The 21,765-nt window shown below is 36.4% G+C and overlaps 1 protein-coding gene and 1 long non-coding RNA gene across 2 annotated transcripts in view; one reads left to right on the top strand and one right to left on the bottom strand.

The window, feature by feature from the left end:
- Positions 1–21,765, top strand: part of Axud1 (AXIN1 up-regulated 1) — a 130,370-nt gene that overhangs the window by 77,715 nt on the left and 30,890 nt on the right. Inside the window, 1 exon segment of the mRNA XM_074173804.1 lies at positions 5,563–5,613. The gene's annotated coding sequence lies outside the window, so the exon portion shown is untranslated.
- Positions 1,500–4,629, bottom strand: LOC141481733 (uncharacterized). The gene is made up of 2 exons (XR_012465133.1): positions 2,764–4,629; positions 1,500–2,426 (listed from the first exon to the last, which is right to left on the bottom strand). It is a non-coding gene; the product is annotated as an uncharacterized lncRNA (long non-coding RNA).

Below are 21,765 nucleotides of genomic sequence, written 5' to 3'. Positions count from 1 at the left end.
TCAGTATAGAATTTATCTATTCCTGCCCGCTAATTTCTTTACTTCTTCATGTCATTCCCAGACCAGTCTGGATGTTACTCTTGGGTTTGTCAATGCCCCGAGTGCAGCTCAGCTGACTATAAAACTAATAATCCACACATGTCATCGAGGCCTCAAACTAATATTCCATGCCATACCTCATTCCATAATATTCAGTTGGCAACATGGTATGTTGTGAATAGTCGTGTGTTCGATTGCTCCTACAATATCATTACAAATTGTGTGTAAATCAAGATAAAAAAATCTGAAAAGTTGTGTACTTGTAGAAAGGAAGTAGTATCACACCCTGGTGAAAAGTGCAATCTAAGAAAATCGTTCTAACGCGAGATGTTGTTGATGAAATAAAATCGGTAGTAAATAATGCCATGTCGAAGTTCCTGAGAGACCAGACATTTTTTATAAAAACAATTACTGATAGTGTAGCCCAGGCGGTCACGTTATCCTTTGATAAAAAACTCTCAATGTTAGAAGAAAAAGTCAGCGAACTAAAAACCGAAATGAAAGAGGTAAAACAACACTTTGAAAACCAAATAAAAAATCTTGAAGATACTACAAGAAAAATAATTAATGAAAATTCAGTGATACATAAAAAACTTGACAATAGGGAACAAAGCATGAAGAAAAACAGCCTACGAATCTTCAATTACCAGGAAACTGATGGAGAAAATTTGAGAGAAGGCATAATCAAACTTTTCAATACGAAAATGGCAATTGAGATAAGTAATTCGGATATAGAATTATGTTATAGAGTTGGAAAAAAATCAGAAACCCGAGGAAAAACAAGAGGAGTTTTTATGAGACTTGGAACCCATGGGATGAAGCAAATAATTTATGACAAGAAAAAGTTTTTGAAAGGAACCGGAATCGTTGTAAGGGAAGATTTAACAAATATTAGGTTGAACATTTTTAATAAAGCTATTGAAAAAACGTCATTGCAAAACGTGTGGACCTACGAAGGACAAATTTTTGTCAATTATAATAATAAAATATGTATTTTAAAGTCTTATGAGGATTTTGATAAATTATTTGGTGCAGAAGAAAATGAAATTAAATAATACACTTCCTGTGATTTCTTTAGAATAACCAAAATGTTATTCAATAATCAGTAGCCTAAATTTCTTTATAGAAAGTAATAAGATAAGTAATCACACTTTATCAACAGGAACTTAGGAGATTTCGAACAATGTTATTTTCATTAGCCTACCAAGAAACTATATTTTGTTTTATGTACATTATTTTTAGGTTATTTTTTATCTTCATTTCGAATAATATTAGATTATTCAATTATTACTATATACACACACGTCTCTACTCGAATACTATATTTCAGTTTCATTTTGAGTATTCAATACAGAATGATAGAATTTTTAGATATTTTAGATAATCAGAAGGAAATTGAAACACAAGAATATCATGATTTTCGGGTGTTTTTTGATGGAAAAGGGAATATGAAGAGTGCGTTGGCCGTTATTCATTTTAATATCAGAAGCATTAACAAAAATTTTGATGAACTCCTTATTTATCTAGAAGAGGTGAATAAGCATATGGACATAATAATTATATCGGAAACATGGAATGTCGAGTCGGTAAGTGATTATTCAATACCAGGTTATTCAGCATATTACAACAATTCAAAGGTAAATCAGAATGATGGTCTATTGGTATACATCAAGGATTATATTATTGCTGATGTCGAAATAATGTCACTAACTGAAACCAAATTAATACAAATTTCATCGACTATTGATGGTATTGAGATTGGAATAATAGCATCTTATAAATTACCCTCCATTGATACACAAATTTATCTGAACGACATAAAAAACTACATCTATGATTTGAAAAAAAATAATATTGACATATTTATAAGTGACATAAACATTAATTTGATGGATGAAAATTCCGGTTCTGTTAATGAATACCTCAACATCCTTGCTGAAAATGGTTACTTCTCCTATATCAATAAGCCAACCAGGGTTACGTCTCATACACAAAGCATAATAGATAATATTTTCGTTCGTAAAAATAATGCGAACCATAACATACTATTGAGCCCGGCATTATTCAAAATCGATATCACCGACCACTACCCAGTATACTTGGAAATATCAGGAACAATAAAGTCACCTTCTGAAAATGAAAATGAATCAAATACATTTGCAAAAAATATAAATTTCAATAAATTACACAAATCATTAAAAGGGGAAAAATGGGAAGAAGTGATGAGGATTAATGAAATACAGGTTTGTTATGACAAATTTATTGAAAAACTTGAATTTCATTTGAGAGCAGCATCATATTCATACAATACTCAAAATAAAAAATATAAAAAAATTAAACCATGGATCACTACTGACCTGATTAGCGCAATACGGCAACGGGATCACCTGAAAAAGAAATTATTAGTTAAATATACCTCAGAAAGGGAAAATGAATATAAATCATACAGAAATCGATTGAATAATATTATAAAGTTAACAAAAAATCAATATCATAAAAATAGATTAAGTACAATAAATGGAAATTGTAAAAAAACGTGGGAACTTGTTAATGAAATTACTGGAAAAAACTCATCAATAAAAACAAAAGTCGGTAATATAACGTTCAAAAATCAAAACGGAAAACCAATCTTTGATAAAAAAGATAATCCTACTAATTTTAACAATTACTTCACTAACATAGGAACTGAAATGGCAAAAAACATTTAAAAAACAGGAAACTTACCTGATCATTTCCTCAAAAACACCATGCAACAAGAATCCATGTTTCTGAAACCAGTAACACAAAATGAGCTGATTGAAATTATATTCAAACTAAAAACCAACTGTTCATCTGGTCCTGATGGCATTTCCTCGAAACTCATAAAGAATATTCATTTATTCGTTATATCTCCATTAACTCACATAATGAATTTGATCTATAAAAATGGTAAACTACCACACCAATTCAAAGAGTCAATCGTTACCCCCATATATAAATCAGGTAAGCGTGATGACATTGGAAACTATAGACCAATATCGGTTATCAATAATTTTGCTAAAATATTTGAACAATCCTTGAAAAGTAGACTTACAAATTACCTCAATGCAAAAAAAATACTAACAGACAGACAGTTCGGTTTCATTAGCAACTCCAATACCGAAAAAGCAGTACTAGATTTCGTACAAAAAATAATTGGAGCATTGGATAGATCAGAAAAATGTTTAGCTATATTTCTAGACCTAGCTAAGGCATTTGACACTGTTGATCACGACATGTTATTAAAAAAATTACATGGGTATGGTATACGTGGCCCAACATATAATATTTTGGAAGACTATCTATCACATAGGACACAAAAGGTCAAAGTTGATAATAGTCTGAGTGAAGCAATGAAAGTGAAAACAGGAGTACCACAGGGAACAGTTTTAGGTCCCATACTCTTTCTTGTTTACATTAATAGTATCTGTTTCATCAACAATTTTGGGGGTCATCTCATATCATATGCGGACGATACAGCACTCATATTCACAGGTAGTAATTGGAAGGAGGCATTTGAAAAATCAGAAAAAGGACTGAAAGATATCCAGATATGGCTTAATCACAACCTTCTGAGTCTGAATGTGAAAAAAACTAAATTTATCACATTCACCCTATTACAGAATGATCAACCTGGAAATAACATAATCCATATACATGACAGAGAGTGTACTAATACAACAAATTGCAATTGTGCTGTTATAGAAAGAACGAAAATGATTAAGTATCTGGGAGTTATAGTGGATCGGCATATGAGGTGGGATGACCACATAAACTATGTTGTTAAACGGCTCAGACTTTTAACAAAAAATTTCTATGAATTGAGAAATATTCTGGAATACAAAAATTTGATCACCATATACCAGTCTTTAGCAGAATCTGTAATAAGATACTGTATTGCTGCCTGGGGTGGTACATTTAACAATTCCATCAATACCCTCCAAATATCTCAAAATACAATCTTGAAAATACTATTCAAGAAACCTAAAATATACTCTACCAAATGTTTATATAAGGAAACGCAGTTACTGAAAACAAGAGAACTTTATATCCACCAATGTTTAGTTTGGGTGTACACAAACAAACTCACACTTCAATCAACAAACAAAGAAAAACAAACAAGATTCGTTACTAGCTCTTCCATAAACATACCAACATTTAATAAAAGTCACACACAGAGATGTATTTTCTATCACGGCCCAAAATTATTCAATCTTCTGCCAGCTAACATAAGAAACAATTCCAATCTCAATACATTCAAAAAATCCATCAAAACGTTCATTATGTCCAATACCGAACTTCTCGATTTATTCGGCTAAATATAAACAATGTTCAGCAAGCTCTTCATCATTCCTAATGTTCATCAATTCTGTAAATCAATCAATTAACTATATTGAAGCGTGTGTATATAGATATAGGTATAAGACAGTCAATTGTATATAATTGAATACCCTGAGTGGTAGATGGAAAGCACAACACAAGTACTTTAGTTACTTAGGTGCATCCATCCTCACACTGAGGGAAATATTAACTGTAAATATAACTGCAAAAACTGTAAAAATGATGACCTACAAATAAAAAAAAAACTTTTGCAATATAATACGCATTTCCGCCTGAAAGTCGTATGTGTATTGACCAAGCTGTAGGCAGTAATGTAATTTTTCTGCTTCGCCTTAAATTCCTACTTCCCAAGCAGGTTTTCGACAGCATCTACTGTTTACTGTTTGAGAGTTTTCCAATGAAATTCGTGTTGAGACTGTAGTTCGATGTCATATGACCCCTTTCAATTCCAAAAAAAGATATTTCCGTGCAAAATGGAAGCAACACATGTAGTAACACACAAAATCACCACACGTATATTCAGAGTGGCATAATCAAATTTAATATGTACAACGAGGATGGTGTGAAGCCTGCGAAAGCTCAAAGAAAAATTTTGAACACTCCATTGTCAATGGGGCATGACGTCAAGAAATGTAATAGTTGGAGTAAGGTTGAGCCTTGGTTATTGCTAGTTTCTCGTCTACGAAGAATCCTTAAACTCGTGCAGTCAACTCAAAGGGATGAAAATTGGGTAGATTTGCCCCCTCAACCTTGAGACACCCCAAAAAACCACCCGTAACCACTTCGAGCCATTAAATCGTGTACTGTATCTAGTACTTACATTACATCATATTTTTGTCTTTTACAGACGCCCCCTGTTCTCCCCTGCGGTGAGAGGTTGAATTTCTGTGATTCCGGTCTCTTCTTTAGATGTCCCTTATGATCATCAAAAAGTTCCCACCTTCGGCACTCACCCCAATCTGTGATAGCCTTCAATCCATAAATTTCAATTCTTCGATTCTTGGAGATCATCTTGCGCTTTTGAGGGGTTCATACAAATCCCCTAGAGGTTCAACATATCAAATTTGAGTATTCTAGCCAATGCCACCCCATAAATATACGTTGCTTCGTAGAATTAAAACGAAATGAGCTTTGGTATAATATTGATTGACTTTTTATTTTCAGAGCACAGCAACAGTTGTGCACATAATCAGCAAGATGGGAACAAAACATTTGGTGAGTATTTCAGTTAATTGAACGGAACATTCATGAATCGTTTTTGAAGAGGAAATTCACGAAAATAAGCATTCTCACGCTAGGCGTTCCAATGACCCTTTATTAACAACAAATAATAATTATCATCATCTCAGGACCCATAACTATCGCACCCAATGATCACCTTCTGTATACATGCGTTGAACTTTCGGAAAGAGAGTCTGATCGGAAAAAATATAGATTATTATACAAAACTCACATGAATCTTTTGATCATCTTGAATGTTTCCCGTTCTGTGTTTCTTCAGAACAAAATCAATGAAGTCATGTCAAACTGAATAATTATTCTAGTGTGTTAGTGTATTATCAATAGTTAAAGGTACGATTTCTGTTTTTCCCATTTTTACATTGATACTATCGGTTCTTCGAGATTTTATGTCATTTGAGGTATTCTTGGCTTCTTCGATTTTATTTTATTCAACGATTTCTAAGAATATCAAAGACAACTCAGTTATTTTTTATTCTAGCCTGGTCATTATCAGGAATGTCCAGAACGGGTATCAGTATCTGAGGTTTACTCGGTATACTGCAAAAAATATTTGCATATCAGCACAGTCATATAATTCAACAAAAAGTTGACAAATCTATAGTTAATTAAATGAAAAAAATCGAAATTCAAATTCAAATTAGTTCACCTAAAAACACATAAAAAACACATCACAACCATTATTTGCGAATCTTGGTAAAACAGCAATTTGCCCATTGATTGTAATAATAAATAGGCACTTCAATGGAGTCAATAGAAAATATCCTTCTATACATTTTGTCAATTGATATTATCATTTGAGTTTTTGTTGAAACCATTCAAATATTACTGGAGTTTTTTCCCAACACCAAACCGTTATTTCAACACCTCGAAACCTGTTTCCATCACCAAGTGATCATCGACAAGTGATCATCCTCTTGAAGATGATCACTTGTCGATCGAAACACGTGTCGAGGTGTTAAAATGACGGTTTGATGTTGGGAAAAAAATTCATTGTTTTGAAAAGACATGTCATTCGATTATTATCAATGACAAAATATTTTTAGGTGATTCAAATCATTTCTTCAAGCACCGAAGGTCCAAATTTCTTAACATTCACTCAGAAACATTGTCAATCATATTAAAAAAAACTTCAAAGCCGCTAGAAATCCATTAAAGAAATGATGTTCGAACTTATCAAAAAGATAGTAAGCCATTATATGTCAATGTTTGTTTGAATAAATCTAAGGAATGTCTTCTGATTACCAAAAAGCCAGGAAGGCAAAAACATACAATAGACTATTCAGATGAGAATTCGAACTCATTTTGGATCGGTTTGTAGTGAGGGTCCCATTGAGACGTGATATTTTAGATCTTTCAGAATACTGAATTCATAAGACATTCAACTTGTTGAAAAACATTATTTTTAAATGATTCAGATGTATATGGAGTACATCCAATGTTTGAGGTTAGTCCAAGGGTTCTGCCGTAGAGGTTATTCCTGTAGATGGTCCGGAAGTACGATTTCCTATTCTGGCCTGGATACAGGTTATCCCCCCATGCTTCCTCCCGGGTTGAGTGCCCAGAGTTGGAAACTTCTCCACACGGTTATTATGTGCAGAACATCCCATCTACTTCATCCACCAACGCTCCTCCGGAGCGGTCCTCAACTTACTGATGGACACTTCAGCAAGATTGACATATGACCTCTATTAGTCTTAAGTCAGCCTTAAGGTGCTTTCGATTTCTAATCTGTTATTTGCTTTTGTCTTAACTTTCCTAACTGAATTTTTGCATGGGGTCCCCAAAAACTAACCGGAGACGAGTGTCCTTTGTCGCGAGCATTTTTGTTTCTCAGTGAGTCTGAAAATGACATGAATTAAAATGCTGGTTAAGAAAGTTTTATACTTACCGGAGCCGTCTGACAGCGACTCTCAGGGGTAGTCTCTGGTTCTGCTGCGTTGGCCTCCTGTGTTTGTCCCTCTGTCGGGATCTGGGATCATCCCTGTTCAGTGTGTTGTGTAGATCTACAGGTTATCGTAGAGACTCAAAGGATCAGAAAAGCCTCTCCTAGATAGTGTGCAGTAAGTACTCTACATCCTCCTTTAAATGCGCAACAGGAGACCTACTTCCAAGTACACACACCTACCTGACGAAATTAGTTACAGACTGACCACCGATCACAGACTGACCACTAGATTGAGGAAATTATACTATGGTCTGTCAATCCTAAAGTGCACTATTCTTCACAAGGACATTTCAGGTCCCGGCAAAAGAGCACATACCTATTCCGTGCTTACGCCGCCGTAGATCGGATCAGATTTTTAGCGTTTAGCAGAGTTTCACTTTTGCCAGCTGACCTGAAATATTACTCAACAGATAAGTAATTGATTTCGTTGAGAAGCTAGATTCATTTGGTTCAGTTTGAGTAGATGTGAGTCATAATAAACCTTCGCGGGTTGCAGTGGAGGATCCACAATACTGGGTTGAAGGTCCTCAATATTTTGATATTCCCTCTGAGCATAAACTCTATTTTTCAGTGTACTCCATGAGGATGTATCCATAACACTTAAGTATGGAGACCTTGCTGGCCACCTCTCCGGCCCTTTATTCCCTATCCATTTATCACCAAACCTCTCAGTCAGGTAATTAGATAATCGTCTGGTAGTGTGCGATGGAGCACCATCATGTTGAAATCGGATGTTGTTACAGTTAGCCAAAGGTAGATCATCCAAATAGGTGATAGGTCTCTTCATTCAGAATTCTGTCAAATAAATGAGGACCCTAAATTCTATCTTTTTAAATTCCTGCCCACACGTTATTACTAAATCGCACTTAAAGGTCGAATTTCTCGGAACTGCCTGAGGTTGTTTATGTTCCATAATTCGTAAAAGTGCTTTCATCTGTCCGAATTACATTTTCTAAGAAAACAGGAAAATCAGGTCACTTGTATGACAAATATTCATTTTGGAGGAAATTGGACGTGTTTATCTGCATATTATTAATTTTTATTGAAAAGAACACAATGTCTAACTTACCACATTTATCAAATTTTCTTTTAGTTTCCTGGTCCATTCTGTCTCCGTATTTTCTCCTCGGCTTTTCAAATGAAGCAAATGTGGTTCATTTGTGGTGGTGGTCGTCTTTCGAGATACAAGTTTAAAATAAAAATCCGATGTCCTAACCCTGTTTTTAGCGTATTTGTAATAAATGGGTACCATTTTTTTTTTCATTCGTGAAAGCCATTTTTCGCCAAAAATTCAATGACTTGTACAATAATAAAATGTCAATGAGTGTAACAAATTGAAAGTCAAATTTAGAAACATCAAAGTCAAAGCCTACTATGATAAGAACTAATTTTTTTCAATATCTCCAATTTTTCGAAAAAGAATGATAACTTATGATACATCATTCAAAAGGTAAAATCTGGTTCTATTCAAAACAGAAAGAATTCCAATGTAGCTCCTGTAAGAAAAAATTAAGTGGATGATGGTGGTCGGAAGAGGAAATGTCGGATAGCAAATCTGAAAACACTATTATGTAGCAAGGGAAAAGTGGCCATGTGGAAGTGCAATTTATTTTCGAATCCTTCGAAAAAAAAATCTAGAAAAAAATGAAAACCATTTTCCGCTATTTTTGTTTTTTCCGGATATCTCCAGATATAGTCGGAATTTCAGAACTTTCTTAACGGCATATTGTTATTCAGGAAAATGCGCAACTTTGCCCCAATTCAACCATCTTTTATTGCTCATAGTTTCCGAGATCCCAATGGTGAGGATCGAATTTGAAACACCCTGTATAGTATAAAGTGTGGACGTAAATAGTCCCTCTTTCATTCAACATTCCAACGTACAAGCTGCCAGATTCGGACAGAATTTCCGTGAAAAGGAACCATTTTTGTACTTTTTAATAAACCAATGGTGTGACATCACTTACTGCCAAAAGGGCACCATCAACTTTTTTTTCAAATGGAAAAGGGGGGTCTTGTGGCATTTCGTATGAAAAGTATTTAAATTATCTATACAATGATCTTCATTTCTTTACATTTGAATAACCGGTTGCGGAGTAATGATCTTTGATTTTGGGACTAGGAATTTTGTAACTCCGCAACTCGCAACCCTATCATAAAACAACTACTCCCCTGGCTGATACCACAAAGAAGGGCGTTGGATTATATCCGACAGGTGTCAGTGCAGGATTCTTCACTGAAGTTATTGCTGCATATCATGTTGGCCATACAACTGCCGCAATAGATTTTCAATTATTGGAACACATTTGCAGACCGGTTTCGGGCTGTTTGGTCACTCGTCAGTGCAAGGTAGTGTCTATCATCAACATAAAGTCGATGATTTCCGATAATTGAAAATCGAATTCGTCACTAAAACAAATACTTTCTATGCAATTTTAATTTGCAATCAAACATTCATAGTCCGGCCAATTTAGACATTCCAAGCTAACTAAATTCCCACGAAGCTGAAAATCAGAAATATTGTTTCAAATATGATTAAAAATAAAATTTGGAAACATGTCTATCACTAGCAGTTCTGACGAAGAAGTTGTCATTATAGTGGTCGCATTATTGAATGTAGAAGAAAATAGTCACAAAAAAGAATATTGTGGGTCCATCCCATTAATCAAAAGGGGGCAAATCTGGGAGAGTTCCATCATCTTTTCAACGACCTGAAAGAAGACTAGGAGAAATATTTCCAGGATTTCCGAATGACTCCAGGCAAATTTTTAGAACTTCTAGATATTCTAGAGCCCGCCTTAACAAGCAACTCAATTTTTCCTCGTCCATTTTCATTGGTACCGTCTGACACTGCTGTCAACTAATGGAATAGCGAAACAGAGAGACAGAAATTTCCCGTCACAGCACGTACCGTTTGTATCGGAGAGCTGGAATCCTTTCCGGCGGCGGACGCTCTCGGCTGTGCCGTGCCGGGCTATAGTGGGCGGTTGTCCATTCATTCTCATGGTTCCAATACTACCCGTATTTTGACGGGACGGGCCGTGCTGTGCTGTGCCGGACAAGTGGGCGACAAGCTTTAGGTGTAAAAACAGTTACTAGGTGAATATAACAAGGGATTGAATAAAAGTAGAATTCACCTCATATTTTTCGCTGTTTCTATTTCTTCAGTCAAAATCTTGATTTATAGATACTGCTTGCTTTTGAAAAATGGTTGTTCATAATGAAACTGATGATTGATGTGGAGGTGGAAAAAATAACTAATACAGTAACCAATTGACATAATACATGCTTTCTTTCCCAAATTTGATAGGTATGTTGGAAACCTCTGGCGTGAAATAAATATAATAATAATAATAATAATATTTATTAGTCCCAACAAACAAGAATGTTTATAACAGAGATAAAATTTAAAGTAATAATCAAATAAATTATTTCAATACTGACATATCGATTAGAATATACAGCACATAAATACATAAACACAACACATATATACACATATACATATGTGTATACATATACGACCAGCTGTCGAAAGCTCTCGCATATGATAAATAGTGTAACGAATTAAAGAATTAACTGTCTTAAACAAATGTATTTTAACAAAACTTCACTATCACAACTAATTTATTTACACCACTCAGTAACTAACGCTTAATTTATCTTCACCGTTTGTTAACCGCTCGATTCGCTTTCTTGGTACAGACTACCCTTCGGGACGGAGAGCGACGTTTTTATATTGTCAACGAACGTTCCGGATCCCTCTGCGGATTTCGGGACTCATCCGCATCCTTCCCGCTCTTTCGCGGTATTCCGTCATGCGTCATGCGTCGGTCAGGGCCGGCTTCAGATTCATTACATTGCCCCCTTCTTAAAGACGTTTCGTCCCGAAATGTCATCCTTGGCGTGTGTCGATACCTGCAGAACTCTCCATATTTGCACTGTGAAGTTCGATGGAAGTAACACTCCACAGTCTTTATGCTCGGTCGTGGAAGATGGTTACCACACACCAGAATCTGGATGCCGCTGGATCTGAAGATCGTTTCCAACATGCTTCTCACAATTCTCCAGTCCAGCCTGTCGAGCCCAGAGGCTAATTTCGGGATCGCCAACTCCACGAGATTTTGGTCGAGCATCGTCTCCTTCAGTCTAGTAAGACTCCTCCAGACATCTTCATAGGATGGTTTGTCTCGAGAATGCTTTTTGGTCACCAAGTAGAAGATGTTTCTCTGACCCTTCTTCAACTGTAGCACTCCTCCGACTTCTGGATTCTGTTCTCGTAACGTTTGAAGCTGACCGAATTTCTTGTTGAATACCACAGCGATGCCCTTGGACATTTGGAGATCCTCTGCCACGCAGTGCGCTAGGGCGTAATCAACTGGAACCTTGAAAAGGTCTCGTGGCTCTTCTCGAGTTACCCCATGTACGACCTTCTGTCCGTTCGAGTATAAAGACATGAATTGCTGGAACGTCATTTCATCCTCTGGTGGTCTGAGGGCGCGAACTTGGTCGTGATTTCCAGCATAAGGAGCCAGTCTATTAAAATGGACGACCCTAGGCTTTCCTCGAGGTGGCTTATGGATTCGGTAGACGAGGTCATTAATCTTTTTCATAATTGTGTACGGACCTTCCCACGAGTTCCGCAACTTCGGTGATAAACCACGGCGGCGCTTAGGATTGTACAGCCAAACTAGGTCGCCGATTTCGAATCCTCCAGCATTCGCCTTGATGTCATAGGCCTCCTTCATCCTATCGCTGGCACTCCGGATGTTCAGACGGACTCGTTCATGAATGTCGTCCATTCTCTGCCGAAGCTTGCTGACATAGTCTTCCCCCGCAGTGTCTTGTTCTGGAGGCATCCCAAATTTTAGGTCGCAAGGAAGCCGCAGCTCTCGTCCCATTATAATACTGGCAGGGGTTTGGCCGGTTGACTCGTGCACTGCCGAACGATAAGCCAGCAGGAACAGGTGGAGGTATTGGTCCCAGTCTGGAACAGGTTGGACTCAAAATTTCTGCCCTGGTCCGAATGCAGCTCCAATGGGACACCGAATCGACATATCCATTCCTTTACCAGGACGTCAGCGACGGTAAAGGCTTCCTGGTTGGGCAGGGCATAGGCTTCTGCCCACTTGCTGAAGTAGTCCATGGCTACCAGGATGTATTTGTTCCCATGGTGGGACTCTGGGAACGGGCCGGCAATATCGATGGCGATTCTCTCGAAAGGACTACCCACGTTATACTGGCGCATTGGAGCTTTCGGTCGTATCCTAGGTCCGTTACTGGCAGCGCATACAGCACACTTTCTGCACCAGTCCTTGACGTCGGCTTGACAATTAACCCAGTAAAACCGTTGTCTTACTTTCTGGAGGGTCTTCGTTACTCCCAGATGTCCTCCAGTGACTCCATCATGGATTTCTTTGAGCACCTCCCGTCGTCTGCTCCTGGGTACCACTGTCTGGTGCCTTTCTTCTGCACCGTCTTCAGACTCCAACACCCGCTTCACAACTCCGTTTTCCAAAGTGCTCTAGGTGGGCCTGTCCATACCGCTGTTCAAGATGCTTTACAAGTTGGTTATAGTCTTCCTGTTCCTGGGCCGTGAGGGTTTGCAGGATATTCGTTGCTTCTCCACGCAACGCCAATGTTAATGCTACCGCCTTTTCTCCTGCATTCCATCCATTCGCTCTGGCCGCAGCTTCAAATTGTCGGCGGTAATTTGCCCAAGGAGTTTTTCCGTCGAACTGGGGCGGCTTCATGGAGAGCTTTCCTGGTTCGGAACTGAGTTTGACATCTTTCAGTTCCGGAATTGAGTTTTCAGTAACCGTTTCTGTGGGGTGGGCAGAATTAACAATTTTGTTTTGCAACCTGCTAATTGTTTTCTTTATCTCGCTGATTTCTGCCTGAACTCCGCCTTTGATTTCTTCTACTTCTGTGTTCATTTCCTTCCTGATTTCATCTATCTCTGTCTCAATGGTTCCTATTCTTTCTTCGAGTAGGCTCGCCACACTACAAAGCTCTTTCTTCAAGCCTTCTGCATTCTCAAGAAGTTCTTCCTTCAAGCTATTCGAATTCTCTAGAAATTTATCTTCCAAACTTTTAGAATTTTCCAGAAGCTTCTCCTCCAGGCACTTCGAATTTTGTTGAAATTCATCTTTTAAACTCATCGAATTTTCCAGAAGCTTCTCCTCCAGACTTACCGAATTTTGTTGAAGTCCATCGAGTTTGCTCATTATTGAACTCCAATCACCCCCAGAAACTTCGAATGAATATGTTTTGGGATCTTCTCCTGATTCAATCAAGTTGTCCCATAGTCTCTTCTGGAGTACTGATTTTTTTCCGGAAGAATCTAGTTCTCTCTCCTCCAATTCTTGCTTCAATTCGGCAACTTTCAAGTCCACTAGGCGCACTTTCCTTGAACACATTTTATCTCTTACTGTCTATTTTACTCAAAACTGAATATGTCCATTTATTTAATAGAGTCCGAAACACTTTTCACAAGTCTATTTTTCGCGAGAAAGGTCTATCAGTTTATATTTCCGTCGTCCGGTACTGTCCGCTTCGCGAAACACAATGAATCACCAGTCTATCTGCGCGAAAGTGCGAAAGTTTTATAGTCAATTTCACCGTAATACAAAAATTGTCCACCAAGCGCTCACAAATTTATTTTAAAAATCCACTTCTGATCACCAATTGTAACGAATTAAAGAATTAACTGTCTTAAACAAATTTATTTTAACAATACTTCACTATCACAACTAATTTATTTACACCACTCAGTAACTAACGCTTAATTTATCTTCACCGTTTGTTAACCGCTCGATTCGCTTTCTTGGTACAGACTACCCTTCGGGACGGAGAGCGACGTTTTTATATTGTCAACGAACGTTCCGGATCCCTCTGCGGATTTCGGGACTCATCCGCATCCTTCCCGCTCTTTCGCGGTATTCCGTCATGCGTCAGAGACTTTCATCAATGCATATTCCTAAAATATGTGTATTTTGCCAATATTTAATAATTTTTTTGTTAAAAGCCAAATTCTCTTTGTGATTTTGTTCTCAGTTATCAACTTTAAAAACTTTAAAGACTTTAAAGACTTTTCATAATTCAAAGTTATGATAATTTAACCAAGAGGTTAACAATATAATGTCATTAATCATGTTATTGTAAACTTCTTTAGTATCACTAGATATAGATATAGATATAGATAGATATAGATAGATAGATATAGATATAGAATAAAGTAATGTTGTCTCATCCACGTATAACCAACTCAATTTATTTTCAACAATAATTTTGAAATAGAATTTATGTAAATCAAAAATAAAACTGGACCCAAAATAGACCCTTGTGGAACACCACAAGGGATAGTTTCCAATGTATTGGCATTTTTTTCTAGACACACAAACTGTTTTCTGTTAGATAAACAATTTTCAAACCATCTATGAATAATCTCTGAAATACCAATTCTATTCAATTTTTTCAATAAAATATTATGATTAACAGTGTCTAATGCTTTTCGCAAATCGAGAGATAATAGATCACATTTCATAGCTCTATCTAATTGTTGTTGAATAATGGAAATAATATTCGTTACTACAGATTCAGTATCACTCGATCTGCGAAAGCCATATTGACCTGAATATAAATAATTTATTGACTCTAAATAATCTATAACATACACAAAATGATCAATAAAATATTTCATCAATAAATAACCTTTCCTTACATTATCATATTGATATACATAAAATTTAAGTAATAACCTGAGCTTTTCTCAAGTTGAACAATTGCAATATTAAATAGTTCGACTTAGATTAGTTTATCACTTCTGCCGGGCGTTCCGAGACGCACACGTTTTGTTTTTCCGTGGGTTTTTACACTACAAAAATTTATAAACATTCCACTTGTGGAATTAGATAGTTAGAAAATTCTAAAATGACTAGGTACGTTCAACAAATAAATAATCTGGGTATAAGAAAAACTTTTTAGAATATTCTGAAATATTTCAGAAACTTATTAGATTAATAGAGATTCACACTGTACCGACATTTCTGGAAAACTACGATTCATCTCATAGGACGCCATACTCTCTCTTTTGATTTCAGTAAATGAGAACATATTCCACATCAGAGTTTGTTTATGTGTCAGCATCACATGAAATCCATAAAATATGAAGTGTGTGATGAAAGATATTAAGGTCAACGAATTCATGGAGATCTTTCTTTGACGGAATAATTCATTACGCATTTAATATTTTTGAAACACGTTTTTCACATACCTATAGGGGTAATTTCGTTTAATGACTTCAGAGGTAACAATGACATCCTTCGGCATTCCTGAAGAGAACCATCCCAAAGAACAGGCACTCCATCTATATTAATATTAGCACATTTAAAACTCTTTGTGAAAAAATATCCAAATAATTGAATTTCTCGGCGCTAATTCAAACTGAGAATCGTAACATACCCGTCTTCAGCAACAAAAAATGGTTTCAATGTTCGATATAAATTTGATATAAATCAATTGTATTAAAAATGGCTTGAGCAATAAATCATTTTGAATTTCGTTCATATTAAACGTATACGTAAAAATCATGAAACTTTGGGAAGTTCTATATTGATATAATACAGAAGAAAAAAAGACAGCCGTTTTTTTTGCACTGAAAAACGGAAATCTTCTATCAATTACCGACTTCTAGGAGTTGGACCAATTTCTTCACTTCACTAAATTATCGGTCGCTATTTACAGTCTTAAAAAAGCATAGCAAAGTATGATATCATGTTTCAGTGCCAACAATTTCGAACAATGTTACTCAAGGCTTTTCGGGCTACGAAATCACATATGGACATATTACTGAAGTGATTGAGCAGAATTGAAATATACTCTCATGTTCATTTTTTGAAAGATACTTTTATGTTTAGTTTATTTGCAATTTGGATCCAATTCATAAGTGTACCTTGATTCGTACAGAATAGTAATAATATTAAACTCGTCACCTTTTCTAAACATTACGAGGTAGATGACACGTAGGGAGTTTGTAATTGTTTTAGGTGTGCTAGACGCGTTTCTTTTATTTCCAGTGTGTTTTATCCTCGGACCATAACTTTGACATGTCAAAGTGACATGTCAAGTTTCATGCAATCCGTTAAAAACCAATTCTTCTCCGATTCCTGAGTCCCTGTTTCTCCATTTTTCTATTGATAGTCGAAAATACAAATTCCCTTCACCAAACAGCACACATCTTTTGTGAGAGATTCACTGATGCTGTCAATACCATCGAAGAAATGTGTTGAACATTGGATAGAAGACGGAGGAGTAATGAAAATGCAATGTACTACACCTGAAACTACAAGGCCTGCTGTAGAGAATAATTTTCAGGATAGAATTCTCAGAGATGAAAAGTATACTTTAGCTAGCAGTCATGATGTACAGATCAAGAAATCACATTAAACGAAAGAACCTTCCACAGAGGAACTATCTTCTACAACTTAACACGATGCAAATACAAAATATACGTTTTGTCTTATTGCAATAGCAATTTCAAAAAGTCATAAATCTGAATCAACAACGTTTTCCTCTTCCATCCAAACCTGTGCAATAAGTCCGAATGTTTAATCGAAATCTGGTGCAAGTTCTACCAAAGCTATCAATGATAGACTTTCTCTTTACAAACTCCATTCTCACATATTGAAGAGAATTCCTAAAGGAGCAAGAATGTGTGCCGCAGACGCTTTGAGCAAAGCAATTGATGAAGGCATTCAAAACAATTCGTTAGATCACTGGGAATATTTGCTTTGTTTTGCATACAGATGATTTTGTCCTCCACCACATAAAGAAAATCGTAAAAAGTCTCTCATTTCACTCATCAAGAAGACAATGCCTGTCCTGAAATTTCCATTAACAAATTCGTGAGTCGATCTAAAAAGAAAACAAATTTCTGAAAATCTGTAATGAATAAAGTTTCGGATGGCGATCTCACTTCGGCAATCCGTATTTTGACTTCAACGGACTGTTTTGCAGATTTTGATGATATTACGTCTTCAAGCTAAACATACCGCTGACGTCTGTCAAGAACCTATACCTGACACAAACTGTACTCCACTCCAAGTTGATGAAAAACAAGTCTTAAAAGCAATCAGATCATTTCGCACTGGTTCAGCAGGAGGAATAGACTCCCTCAGACCTTCCCATTTACAAGACTTGACATCAAAAAATTCTGGTTGCAAAGGTGAAAAGCTTCTGTCTTCTTCGACTTCCTTATGTAACTTTTTGCTGAGCGGTCGACTGAATCCCGATATTTGTCCTATTTTGTATGGTGCCTCTTTGATATCATTAAAAAAAAGATGGTGGCATTCGGCCCATTGCTATTGGTACCATTTTTCGTCGCCTTGTAGCGAAATTATCTTGTATTGATGTTTCTGGTTTTTTAGGAAATTTATTTCGTCATGTTCAATTTGGTTTCGGAACTCCAGGGGGTGCGAAGCAGTTACACATGCTGCACGTCTCTTTTAAAATGAGCATCCCAATCCATCTTCTCAAATTTGAGTTAAACTAGATTATAAAAACGCCTTCAACATGATTCACAGAAATATCATTTTACGGAAAACCCACGAAATTATTCCTCACCTTTTTCCTTTTATCAACCAATGTTATCGAAATTCAACATTTTTGAACTTGAAAAAATACTATCTTATCTCAGAGAGGGGTTCAACAAGGCGATCCTTTAGGTCCTGCTCTTTTCTGCCTCACTTTGAATGTACTGGCAAAGTCTATCAACACCAATTTTAACTGCTGGTACCTAGACGATGGTTCAATTGGTGGTAATATAGATTCTGTTCTCTAAGAATTTCAAAAATTAATTCATCTCTCTAATGATGTTGGACTTGAATCTCGAAAAATGTGAAATGTTTGCCCCTTTTCAGATGCTTACTAATCCTTTCACAATAATTTCTCCACAAATTAAAATTGTCCCCAAAACACACTGGTCTTTACTGTGAGCTCCTCTCTCTGTAGAGTCTTTATCACGTTGTCTCACACAGAAAACAGGGTCTCTAATTCTACTGTCATTTCGTCTCAATAGTCTTCCTTCCCATATGGCATATTTTCTATTGAAATACTGTTTGACAATTCCGAAATTATTGTATTGTTGACATGCAGTCCAACTTGGATATGTCAAAAGGAGATACAAGAATTCGATTCCACCTTACGCCAATGTTTACAAAAAATTACCAATAATAAATTCGAAGATATCACTTGGAGTCAAGCTACTCTCCCAGTTAACTCTGGTGGTTTAGGTATTCGATTAGCCTCATCCCTCTCACTGCCAGCATTTCTTTCCTCTTATAAAAGTTCTCGTCATTTGATAAACTCCATTCTTTCCAAATCTTTGTCTGAAATATCTGATGCGTATTACTTGAATGGTGAAAATAAATGGTTATCTCAAACGAAAAATACCCTTCCCGAAAATAAAAAGTTTCAGATAGCCTGGGATTATCCAATGATCAATTTGGTTCATAATCAACTTCTTGAGTCAGCTGAACGTTCCGAAATTCAAATGGCTAGACTCAAAGCTGTTATGTCCAGAAAATCTGGAAAGCCTCTAGTTTGGGACTTCACCTGCGTGGATACAGTTGCAGCTTCACACCTTGCCGCTACGTCTAATTCCACTGGTGCAGCTGCTATGATTGCAGAAAAATTAAAATTTCGGAAATACTCGACTTTGCTGAGTTTTTGCTGTTTCTTTCCTGTTGCTATTGAAACCTTTGGTGTTTTTGAATCTCATGCTTCTGAATTGTTGAAAGAAATTGGTAGAAGAATGATGAATTCTACCAGTGACAACCGAGCCTATTCATTTTTAATTCAAAGAATCAGTATCGCAATCCAAAGGGGTAATGCCACATCGATATTGGGTACTCTTCCGTCTACTCAAAAATTAGATGAAATATTCCTGAACCCACAAATCAAATCAAAATTTCCTATGAACATCGCAAAATAGAGTAAGCAGATTGATCACTTCCCAATTGTCTCAGAAGATGCAGAGGAAAATAAACAAGTTCTGGAATTATCTTTCTCTCCCAAATTCGGAAAAACCACCATGAATATATCTGATTCAGTTTCAAGAAATTCAACTTCAAATTCATCATTCCGTTGGTCCAATGATGGGAAGAATCATTGCATCCGTGATTACTGGAAAGAAAACAGCGGTGGCGAACGTATCACCAACAGCTACAACACAATTAGATCAGTGATACATTCCTCAGTGAAAAATATTGGCAACACCTGTTTCATGAACAGTGCAATCCAATGTTTATCTAATACGAGATGGTTACTGGAATATTTGAAAAAAGATGAGTACATGAAATATATCAATATTAATATTTCTAGTTCGGAGGGCGCTTTAATCAAAGCTTTTGCAGAAGTTATCAAGAAATTGTGGTCAGAAAATTCATCTGATAGAGCAGTGAACACAGTCTCCTTAAAAAGTCAGATTCAGAGTTTTGCCCCTCGATTCATGGGTCATGCGCATCAAGACGCCCAGGTGTTCCTTCGTTATCTTTTAGAAGCTTTACATGATGACGTTAATAGAATTATTGAGAAACCTAAACCGACCTTAACGGAGACTAACGAAAAATTGAGCGACAGCGAAAAAGCACAAAAGTCATGGCTGATTTATTTGAGTACATATAACTCTAAGATTGTAGATAATTTCGTTGGTCAATTAAAATCCACGATGAAGTACACACATTGTGGACACTCATCTGTAACCTTCGATTCTTTCTGGGATTTGTCACTCCCCATACCAGAAATAACTAACCAATTGAGTTTATCACAGTGCTTGAATTTCTTCACAAGAGAAGAAACTTTGGATGGACATGAAAAACCGACGTGTTCAAATTGCAAAGAAAGAAGAAAATGCACAAGTCTCTATCAATCCATAAGTTTCCCCATATTTCAGTTATTCATTTTAAAAGATTTTCTCTAACAGAAAGATTTAGAGGCAAGTTAAATGTTGCCATCGAATTTCCATTATCTGCTGCATAATGAACAATTATGCAGCAGATAATGTGACTCGTTGTCGCTATAATCTATATGCACTTTCGAATCACAGTGGGTCTACCTACAGCGGACATTATACAGCATTCTGCAGACATCTTTATAATGGCACGTGACACGAATACAATGATTCACAAGTGTCACCAATTGCAAAGTCCAAAATCATTTGTGAGTGGAGATGCATACATCCTCTTTTATGAAAAGGAGGGAACGAGTTCGCATCTTTGAGCGTTTTGTAAAGTTATTTTTGAACTGTTCATTTTAATTTTATGTATTATCTATTTTAATAATAAATACGAGTCGATAAACACGTGAGTGAAGTCCCATGACTTTTTGTGGCGGACAATGGTTGAAACCGCCAGGAATATTTCTGAAGATACTAGTATTCTAAGTAACATATACTATTAACTTGTGATGCACTATTTGAAACCTTTGGTGTAGTAATGAATATTACTGGTGTTTTTTCCCAACACCAAATCGCTATTTCAACACCTCGACACGTGTTTCGATCACCAAGTGATCATCTTCAAGACGAAGATGGGAAAAAAACTCCAGTAATATTGATTTTTTATCATATCAACCTTCAGTTATTGATATAACGAAGATGCTATTTTATACAATTATTATTAACTGGGAAGATAAGTACCTATTATGAAAGTTTCTGAACATTTGCAACTAATAATAGGTATTATTATTTTCAGTGACTGTTTGCGAGAAAACGATAACATTGCCAAAATAGCCTTCAGATGGTACCAGTATTTAAATGTGTTGAAAACGAACCCCTCGAAATCAGCGCGCCCACACACTTGAACACCCTGTAAATGTCGAACACCCACCTCTACATTACTAACCCAACGTGAATCTGATCGTTCGCTCCCATCTCTATGTTGAAATTCTCGTCGAACTACCTAGACGTCATCCAACTGAACTCCCATATCACTGTACGCGCATGCGTTGTAAGATTGGTTTCTCGCTGCATACTAACTGTTGGCAGTAGGCAAGTCAAATGTGCCGCTTGAAGTTGTTTAATTCGTACAATGAACTTATTTTTCAACAATACAATCGAACGTACTGTGGAAAATCTGGAACAGTTACTCGTTACTAGTTCCGAAGCGGTTAGTTCAAAAAAT

Source organism: Leptinotarsa decemlineata, unplaced genomic scaffold (assembly GCF_025532065.1).
Source record: "Leptinotarsa decemlineata unplaced genomic scaffold, Ldec_3_MD MMD2_tig00000505_RagTag_RagTag, whole genome shotgun sequence".
In the NCBI taxonomy this organism is placed as follows: domain Eukaryota; kingdom Metazoa; phylum Arthropoda; class Insecta; order Coleoptera; family Chrysomelidae; genus Leptinotarsa; species Leptinotarsa decemlineata.
The sequence above is the reverse complement of the archived record's forward strand: the minus strand, read 5'-3'. Positions and strand labels throughout refer to the sequence as shown.